We start from the raw sequence: 11555 nt of genomic DNA on the forward strand, positions 1-11555 counted from the left end.
CAACACCATAGCATGTGTGGATATGAGGTATCCGTTTATATTCTTTGAAAGCTTTTGATTGTTTGAATAATATTTACATGGGACATTGACTCAGTAAGTGTATTATACCACATTTTAAGCCTCTACACAAGTGTTGGAAGATCACACGTAGCCATTACTGCAACATGTGCTTTAGTTAACTGTGATATACAATGTTCAATACGTTGGGACAAATATTGCAGTTTCATACGAACAGGTTCATAAACAGCGATTTAATTCCAACTTATAAGTAGAACGGATAATATTAATGAAAATGATTTGTACATTTTATCAAATGTAGGGGCACACATACTACTCTTTAAAGGAATTGTCTTGTTCATTGTATTGGTTTGTGTCATTTTTATAGACAAAACTATTATGAATATTGATTGCCAAGTGCGATTTTGTCAAAAACGTTTCATGATTCATTACCATTGTTTTTCGATAATAAAGTCAATTCAAATGCGATTAAAATATATCTGATGGCAGAATGTCTAACTCAAACAATATTCATACGGAAATTGTTAAAAATATATACATCAGGTCAAGTCTTAATTTGGACAAGCATTACGTCCATTTTCTAATACTTCTTTACTGAAAAAGCGATCTCTTTGTACCTTTCGGTGCATACTTATGAAGGGAATTGATTTCATAATCATGAGAAGAAAAGTCTTTTTCCTAAATGAATACTCAATGAATATTCAGGTGTTGTGAAATTTTCATTTATGCTAAATTGATGCTAGGCAGGTGCGCGTGTTGCTCACAATAAGATATGTAGTAAAACCGTGTAATTGTTGATAAGTTCAGGAAACTATTTCAGTGATAAAACCAATCATTATATTTTGGCTAAAACGTGTTGAATTCTGACACAGAAGCCGAGATCTGTTACACATTGAGTGGAAATTAGGTTAGATATATACTAATCAGCAACCAGAGTAGTCTTTTTCCGACGTCACAAAATGCACAAAACATGCCGTGACGTCAACTAAAATGTCGCATTATTTTCAGTTATTTCATTACGTTTGAAAATGTGGCTGTTACTCCGGTATATAATGACGGAAAATTAATAAAAATACATATACACAAACAGGAGAATATGGGAATCTAAGAACTAAAATATGTATCGGATAGGGACATCCAAATCGCTATTGCCTGATTTTTGATGTAGTACACTTGCATCTTTTCTTACAAATTGTGAAACTACCAAAAGGTATCCTCTCACATTGGGGAAATTTGTATTGGAATAGTTTGGTTCACTGTGAACAAAACATCACGAAAATATACTGTCCATATCCACAGCAAATTCTCTCCATGTGATCGGAGTTACATTGACCTAATGTAAACCATAGCTGAGTTATGCCCCCTTATCTTTATACGTGCATGACCTCTCTGTCGACGTTTGACGTCATAGTAGAAAATCGATTTTTGACATTTATTGCAGGTCATTTTTGATTTTGTGAGTATGACGTTATGCATTAGCACATACATCCATTTCATATACACTTATGTCGTTCAGATATCAAGCTGTATTTTCTTCGCTCACACTTTCCGTAAAGATGCCAAATTAAAAAAATCGTAGCAGAGTGCTTTTATTGGTGCACGATAAAAAACTGAGAAATTTACTGTTTTTGAACACACATAAAAGTTTTGGACAACTTTTAGCAGTGTCTATTTCTCCAACCCCTTAGGTAGCCGCAATTATATTTATACCAACGGATAGGAAATCAAATATTCTACATGTCTGTGCAATTTCATAGCCGTACGCAGATCCAGGACCACGCGAGCGCAAATCTCGCACAACGTTCACTTTTCAAACTTTATGAAAATGTGCGCCTGAAAAAAAACTCGGCATCCAGGGGGTTAATGTTGTTTCAACCGCGTCTTGTCTTGTGCTCCCAAGATATCAATTTCTGTGCACTACAAAACTGCTGGGGTCGTTACAAGACACTACACTCAACACACAGGTTATGTGTGGCTGGTCCACGGGCTCTTGTTTCAAAAGACATCACGTTAATTTGAGTTGCTCCTCCATTGAATACATACTATGTATTTTGCCATAAACGTTTTACATTTTATGATGGCAACCAAGGATGCATTTATTAGAGATTTACAAGCGGTGTCTGGGAACGTGTCGGCTATAAAATGCGCTCTTGTGTGCAACAATGACATGAAATGTCTTTCATACTTTCACGATGAAAACTTCATGAAATGCTATCCATACTTTCGGGTCCTTCCTGTTTGGAGCAAAGAATATGAAGAAAGAAATGGAATGAACTATTACGTGAACACGGTCAATACTGATGGTAAGTAAAGTTAAAATATCTATATGGGGTTTTTCGGGGTGTCAATTGGCATAGGTGCACTTACAGGAATCACATATAATGTGATGACTGGACAGTATTTATGTCAATATCACACAAATAGGAAACTTTGACACAAAGAAACGAACTGGAAGAAGCACATGATCCAAAAGTTATTTGTTATTTACTTAGGAACGAAGCACTTGATGTCTGGGAAGAACTTACAGCCAGGGACACAAATTGATTAAATTTTCTCAAACACCACCAACAAAGAACAAATATAAGAAAGACGACAAACAAGCAAACACGCGCACTGAAGGACGTTTCACTTTTACACGAAACATGGACACTGTGAAATTTATTGTAGACAGAAATTTAGACATGTAACTTGGAAGAATATCAGCTTTGTGGCTGGTGCATAAAGAACATGTGCAAATTATTAGCCGAGTTTATTATTCGCACGTTGAAGATACTGCAGTGTAATATTTTACGGCAATATTACACTAGTGTAATACCGCTTGACGTATGACGTCAATGTTCACAGTTGTGACGTCACAATGCTTAGTCGCTGTCGCATGTTTACTAGACCTTGGTTGACACACGGAAAGCTGAGAGTCCTCACACTGTACGAATTTTCGCCGCAGTTTCTGTCAATTTACGTTGGCGAGTAACTAAACTCGCTTCCGAGAAATACCATTTTTATTAAACTCGTGAAAGATTAAGTCTCAAACTCGCTTTCGCTCGTTTGATACCAGATCATTAACTCGTTTAATAAAAATGGTATTACACGGAAGGTCGTTTAGTATCTTCGGTATACCTCATAGTGGTACTCGTGTGGTTCTGACAAAAATTTATGGGTTGTCTTATGATGGTTCAGAACTGGATACGAAAGAACAGGTTTACCAAAACAAGTATTTAGTGTATGTACATTATGCGTACAGTGCAAGGACGTTTAAAGCACAGAGTTCCAACGGGCTACTTTCATGGTTTTCGGACTCCCTTTGGTCAGACGTTAAAGAGAAAAAGCCAGAACAACACGTGTATAAAATCAAATTAGGGTTAGAGATGCCTCGTATTTTCATATGACCGCTGGAAAACAACGTGTAGGACTGTTCTCACTGATACACCTGCAAGATGTGACAAGGCCTGTTTTGGCTGCTGGCTGGAACCTGCGTCGGAGGTGCGTGGTTTAAATACATCGGTCTCGACGTGGGGTCGTAACTTTTGTTCTGTCACCAAGGGTTCGGTTAGTAAGTAGGTCCTTTTGTTAAAAAAGACGTTTCTGTTGCCTTCCAATCAACCAGCAACGTTAACCTTGGGTTCGAGACTGTAGTATAAATCGCCATCGGTCATTGTCCCTGAGGTATAGCATGGCGAACATGTATTCAAGGACGATGAATACATGTGTTTTCTGACCTTTGTACTATTTCATACTGATCTGACCTATTAAAGTAAAGATTGTTGGACATTAGTCTCCAATATGGCATGCTTGGTTACATTTCTTCGACTATTTTGTGACACATTCTTTCACTGGCTCAAATAACATATTCCATTCACAAGAACGTTCGCTCCTGAGTATAATGGAAACAAGATATTTTGAACCTTGCGGCTATAGACGTCACCAACATGAAGTGCGAGTTTCTCCGAACTGAAAGGGTCGTTTGTGTTCATTGTCAGTGACATTTCAGACATATGACTAACGGTATAGGTGTGAACTGTCGATTCAATTATTCACATTCACATTCGCATATATGAACAAAATTTAATGTCAGTGTATCAGTAAGACAAAACACTTAAACAAGAGAGCGGTATCAAGCTGTTCAAGTCCTATTTCAATGTTAGGTTTGAGATGCACATAAAATGTACACGAATGTCTCAGGTAAGTGGTGCGTCAGCCGAGGCCATGATTACTCTGATCTTTGGAGCACCTGCTACAGTAACTCGCAGAGAAAAGCAACAAAGGAAGACGCCGCTTCTGACTGCAGCAATCGTGATGGGGACCTGTTTATCGTTGACAGCGAAGAGGAACACATGTTCTTCGTGAATGTGGTGCAGAAAGAATGTGAGTTATGGCGTCATCTCACCACCAAGCATGGACATGTGAAACTGGTGGTTAGGAGTATAGTTAAATGTGTGCATTCACATCAGCTTCTCTTGCTACCTTTATAGGACATTTTCACTATGTTCACATCTGTGAGGAAACTTGTTAACATAGTACAATATAGGCTGATAGCTATTGTTTGTCATAGGTAGGGCGGGCGGGCACTGTTTCATTACCTACCAGTAATCTGTTTCATGTGATCCGATGGAGCGGATCGTTCATCATGTTTTCAAATACTTGTTTGTCTTAGACTCAGTGGTGTTAGACAGGTAAACTTCAGTACTGCGCATTCTCTGCTACAGAGAGTGGAAATGCACGCTTTTGGAAAAAAGAACTGCATGTTGATAATATAGCCAATGAACTAACGAAAAATTACTGTTACAATATATGGAAACAATAGAAATATATTTCTTTATATAAAATGTCATCGGAAAAGAAGCTCAAAATAGGTTTACCTGACCACGAGAAATTAATAAATGCGGTTTTGCATGAAATTGGTAAGTTGATCATATGTGTGAAGGGCGGACAACTCTAGTCTGTAATAGGTTCGGATTTTGTCGCATACCAGTACACTCTAGTACTACTGAAGGCTACCAATCACATTTCGCTCCCACTATTGATGTTTGCTTTGTGAGGATACATACTGGCTGCTTTCGTGATATTTTATGCAAAGGAAGTAGTCAGAGAAGAAGAAATGTTGCCGAAAAAATCTACAACACCAGTATATGTATTGTTTACAACTTCTTTATTATTTACATCAAAACGTTTTTTGACTACTTCTTGTCCCTTCATCGGGAGAATTGTGAATGTTGTTATCTTACCCTCCTACTTCCAAATGCCTCTCAAGCATATGAACAGCAGTATGATTGAAACGAGTGATAACTACATACTCAACAGGGGCTAGAATGGCGTCACATGTAGCAGTATAGTTATAATAATAATGGGTTTCGTTGTGGAGAGAGGTTGAGAGAACTGATTTTCGTAAAGGCATTTACTATAGTTATCAGATTATCATTTTATTTGAGATATGCTTCACGTTGTATTTCACGTTGTAACTCAAACATTATACTTGTGTATTTTCAGTGGAAGGCGAGTCATGTTTTATTGGTGGATGGAGACATCACTACAATTTTTTCTTCAAGGATCCTTGGAAATGGTCTATAGAAAGGGAAATATCACAATCTGAATTCAGATGGCATACAGATGAACCTACAAACTCGGTGTTTAAAAGATATGATTGCATCCAGTATTCTAGAAGGCAGGGAAAATACCTCTGGGATGACGTTGCTTGCGACACTCCCAATAACTACTATTGCCAATATGAAAAAAACATAAACAGTATGTAACCATGTGCATATTCACTGGTGAGGAGATCCTTGAATTTCAGTACATGGACGTGTCCTTGTCATATTAACAATAATGCTCCGCTTGCAGATATCCCATTCTAGTTTGTGTTGGTAATTCAATAAAATGTGTGGCGCGAATGTAATGCACAAATTATTTGCATCCTGCGCACACAATGGTTGGGGAGAGTCATATATGATACCTTGAAACCGATAACATAATCCAGATTTATGAGTCAAAGTTTGTCAGTTAGTTCACAAACGTCTAAGACCTGCATTACTTTCGGCTCATCCCTCGCATCAGACTCAGATGCTTTGAAGTCAACTGTACACTGATCAAACCAATCATGATCATGATCATCATCATCGTCATCGTCATCATCGTCATCATCGTCATCATCATCATCAACAACAAATTCTTTATTACGTATTAAGACTACCGTCCCATATATATATATATATATATATATATATATATATATATATATATTCAACACAGATATGAAGGCATGAAGCAAACAAGACACATTTCTCAAAATTCATAGCTTTTACCCGTCTGCCCGCATAGCTTATCTTACCCAAAATCTTCTTTATAATCAAAACATTAAAAAAATAGTGATATTCATCTCCTAAATCTACTTTAGATACACGACGGTTTCTCAGATATACATCAATATTTTGCCACCTTCCTTCGTTATTCTTCAAATGTAAGACACCAACTCTGAATTTGATTCATACTTTATTGACCATAATGCTGAACCTACGGAGACGATGTATTCACTGTAATCGTCACACATTCATTCGTTAGAAACATATTTTAGTGTACATGCTCGACATGAACGATGATTTAGGATAACTGGTGCCTGAATGACAGGTATACCATTAAGGAACACATCTGAAGATAATCATTTAATAATTTATTTAGTGTTCTTCCTGACCCAGATTCGAAAGTTATAAATAAATTCGAGCAACAATGCTACAAATTTATCTGGTACAATAAACCTGACAAAATTAAGAGAAGTCCAGCAATCTGCGACAAACAAGATGGAGGTTTTAATATGCCAAATATAAAAAAAACATTAACGCAAGCACAAACATTATCTATGGTTGTAAGATTTCTCAGACGTGAGTCAAATTGGTGTCATCTCTGCATGTATAATCTCCCAAAGCTTAGTGCTGGCAATGTTTGTTATTATAATTGTCAATATTTGAAAGAGGACTGCCTCCCGCTGATCAACGATAGATATTATAGAGATGTTTTAACTGCATGGTGGCATATCTCAAAACCATTCTAACCATGACATAAATGATAAACTTTCAGAAAGTCTATGGTATAGCAAAAAAATTTATGTTGGAGGTAAACCCGTGTTTTGTAAACAATGGTTTGACAGAGGGGTGCGATGTATTAACAGCCTACTTGATTCTAAGAACAACATACACCCTTTCGAAAACTTTGTAAGACTTTTAAAACCTGAAAAGTGACTTTGTTACATGTATGGGTCTATTAGATCAATAAAGCTCTATTTTAAATCACTTAATATACCTTTTGAAAACTGGTCCAAGATACCATATCCAACCATATCCAATCCAAAAACTGGAAATCTGGCTTAAATGTAAAGCACATATCAATATTAAAATAACGTAAAAGACATGTACTTTTTGGTTTGGATAAAAATAACGATCCTCTAAACATTATTATCATTATCTTCAAAAACATCATTTTTGGAAGCAGATTTAAAAAGAAAGTGACACATTTTCAAGTTTTCCAGAATGAAGGCACCACTGTTGGAGGGTAATATCAACACCTTCTATAGGTTTTGTTCGTCATGTCACGGACTGTTTATTTGATGTGCACAACCTCTTTTTATGATTTTGGATATTCATGTTAATTATTGCCTCTGCCAATATTTTCTTGTGTCTAGAGTCTGTTACTCTGGATGTCAAATTGTTATCTTTTTTCTGAAAAGACTGTAAAATGTATGAAAAACAATACAAATGAGAAAAAACCCAAAGCAACTATTAAGCAAAAAAAACCCCCAAAAAACCCCCAAAACCAAAAAACAAAAACAACAACAAAAAAGAAACATTGAAGATAATAAGTATCATGAAAGTAACTCACGTGTTGGCTAGTAGGATAAAGCAAGACGGTTTACATACATTGTGACGTCATCAGTTACCATGCTGTTACAATTTAATATCATCACTAATCGGTCCGCCAACTGTCCTGTTCAGATTCAAGCTTTGCTACTATCACCTATAACCTGAAAAAACTTGAGGAATATTTATGGATGATTACTTGAATATTTAATTACTAAAAGTCTTTTTTTTATCATCTTAATGTGGAGGGAAATCCCTAACTTCAAAGTTGGTGAAAAGAATACCCATTTTCGGCTATGTATAGCATTTGTTTACAGTACAAAACAGCTGTGAAATCATATGAATGTACCACTGAACATCAGTGTCCGCGTTAAGTGATGTAGGTTTCAGATATGTATAATCTAGGTGACACCGACTGCCTCGAATATGAAAACCATAGAAACAACACCATAGGTTAATGACACCACACATGAATCATATAACACAGGGAGGTCGCGAACTCACTTATGCCGGTAAATATACAATCCGTTTGTTAGTGAGTGAGTGTGTGAGTGAATTTAGCTTTACGCCACACTCCACAAAATTCCAGATATATACGGCGGCGGTCTGTAAATAAATGATCAGCCAATCCAGAGATTAACAGCATGATCTACGCAATTGGGATACGATGGAACAGTAAGTTTGTCTCCAAATGAAAACAATGAATTACAAATTAAATCAAAATCGGGAATAGTCTTTTGACTGTTAACACAGTACATGACAGTGACTACCCTGTACCCAACAATATGAGCTGCTTGGTAATGCTATACCCATCACTAGAAAACGTTGTAATCGAAGCTATCATGTTGCTACGTGTACAAGCAACATCTTCAAAATAGGGGTCCACCAATGAGTGAGTGAGTGACTTTAGCTTTACACCGTTTTAGCAATATTCCAACAACATCTCGGCGGGGAACACCAGATATGGACTTCACATACTGTACCATGTGCGCATTCGAACCCGTCTTCGGCGTGACGAGCTAACGCTTTAACCATTAGGCTACCACCTCACAAATATAGGTATAAGCGAGAGAGCACGTGTTGCAGTTAACACATAGAAATAGATTCAATTTATTGTCCTGTTTCCTGGGCGGTTTATGGTGATGCCGTGGAAACCTAACACAAATTGTTTCGGGGATCGTTTATACATAAAACATGTCTTGTCGACAGTATGCAATAAATTATGTCTGAAAACAGGCTGACACTTCAGTCCCAAATCGCTTAGTCTACAGGCAACATCGATGACCAATTCTTTGAAATTGTTTTACCCCTTAAGTATTATATCTTTTGTTATGTGCATAAACGAATAAGAAATATGCAAAATGTTCACCAACAACTGATTGTTACGTCGTTAAACAACCTGACAATAGTACCCAGTGTTCCCAAATACATTCTGATAAATTAGCTTTACCTTTAGTCATATACTGATTCCTCGCCAATTGTTAAATCAGACAGAAACCGTTTACTGTCTCTGCTGAGCCTGTAGAATTGACAAATGAGATAAGTTCCGCTGGTATTGATATTGGGTCATTTATGTTTACTGTATTTACAATATTCACTTGGTCAGGGTCTGCTTGGGATTGATCCGCTCGTTTGGACTTCATTTTCATAGTTTGCATGTTTCGCCATGTTGTTTGCATTTGTCTTATGTTTATGTCGTGTTCAAAAGAATGTGTTACATTTTGACATGCTATAGTTTCCCTGTTTTCAAATTAACCACACAGGTAGTATAGTTAGGGTGACTATAAAAAAGACAATTTGTTGCATAAATAACACGAATACTGAATGGTATGAATAACTGTCGAGCTCTGTTTCCTTAACGAAAAGTAATCGAGAGCGGCGCCCAGGTGGAAGTACATGTAGTTTAAAATGGTGAGATAAAATATGGTAACTATCAAATATAATTTCAGTCGCCCTTTTGACGATCTAGCGCTCGTAGATAAAGGGGAATATACTCGAAAGACACTCCGGTAACGTTGTTTTCAGTATAAATTAATTTGAATTCTTGAGTTTTTTAATCCTTCTATGCTTTCCTACCAGGTCTTAGATGATCATGGACAAAGCACAATATCACAATACGATCACAGATGTTAAGGGTTGTGATGACCTGGTTGCAACTGATGAATATGACCTCTCAAAAGGGAACGAAATCACAGCTCTAGGAAATCTTAAAATCTGGCAAACCTGATGCTGTGAATATGGTTGACAATTACCGTCAAAGGTCAAGGTCATACGGTCTTACGACTTTTCACCAACGTTGCGATTCGAACTCAGAATTGGTGTGGTTTATGTTTTAGAAATTTGTTCAGTTAACTAAGGCATTTGGGGTCAGTTTGAGTAGCTTGACTTTCTGGTAAATTTTGGTATGAGGTTACTGTTTCGCTTAGTCATGGATTTGTACATGCTGTGTTCAAGTCGCTTAGCGTGATGTGAACTTCAAGGTAGGGGTTATTTTCTACAGTCAACGTAATGAGTGAGTTTGGTTTTACGTCGCACGAAGCAATATTCCAGCTCTTTGGCGATGGTCAGTAAATAATCGAGTCTGGATCAGACAAACCAGTGATCAACAGCATGATCTGCACAAGTGGGAGCCGACGACATATGTTAACCAAGTCAGTGAGTCTGACCACCCAATCCCGTTAGTCGCCTCTTACGACAAGCATAGTCGCCTTTTGTGACAACCATGGCTTGTTGAAAACCTATTCTACTAAGGATCTTCACGGGTTTCAACGCAAAGTAAGACACAAGAGCAGTGTCTGATACCTTGCGTCTTGTATGGTATTGATTCTAATTGCTCTGAATCGGTTCTTTGGGTGTGTCGTATTCGAATACAGCATATTCTAGCTAAGTAAGAAATCCGACCTAGTCCGTGTCTCACATGCTACGCATTAGATCTTGGTTTGCACTTTTTGTACGAAAAGTGTTGTTCCAGTAATGGACTTTTTGATTGGGTTGACTATATACCTCTTGAATAGGTACCTGTGTAGGCTGTGTTAGATAGGTACCTAAGATTCAGTGCAGTCCAGAAATTTAAAAACTGCACCGTCTGGAAATAAAGCTGTTTTTATCATTCGGCGGATAACTGTGAATATCTTTTCGATGGTATCATACCATTTTGAATGAGATGTGATCCAATGCGTGTTGTGTCGCTTTACGGTTGTGGTGCGATTGAGGAACGTTGTGAGTTGGGAACGTTGAGCTTGCATCTGTGGCATTCAATGTGTCACTTCAACAATAGTAAATGCATGTCAAACGGAAAGTGTGTGAGGGAGTGAGTTAAAATTTAAAGTCACATTTCATCAATATCGTTCGTAAACAGTTAAGTAAGTATTAACAATAACATTTAATGATTAGTATTAACATAGAAATAATAGTACTAAAATTACTATACACATTACTAGTCAATATTAGTATTAACATAACAGCTAGTTAAGCGTATTAGTTGTAATGAAGACGTGGTACTGGACCTTTAATATTTTTAAGTAGTTTTTGCTTGGGCCTGTCTCTACCCTACCAGCCCTTTTGTTTTACCCAGGTCAAATGTTCCACTTGAATGACACTCTATTGTCAGCTTTGCATGTTTTTAACTTGTCTCACGTGCACCTTGGTCATCACTGTCACGAGTCATTAATGTCGACAGCAAGTGAAGGCATTTCG

The sequence above is a fragment of the Haliotis asinina genome, chromosome 6, assembly GCF_037392515.1.
Source record: "Haliotis asinina isolate JCU_RB_2024 chromosome 6, JCU_Hal_asi_v2, whole genome shotgun sequence".
NCBI lineage: Eukaryota > Metazoa > Mollusca > Gastropoda > Lepetellida > Haliotidae > Haliotis > Haliotis asinina.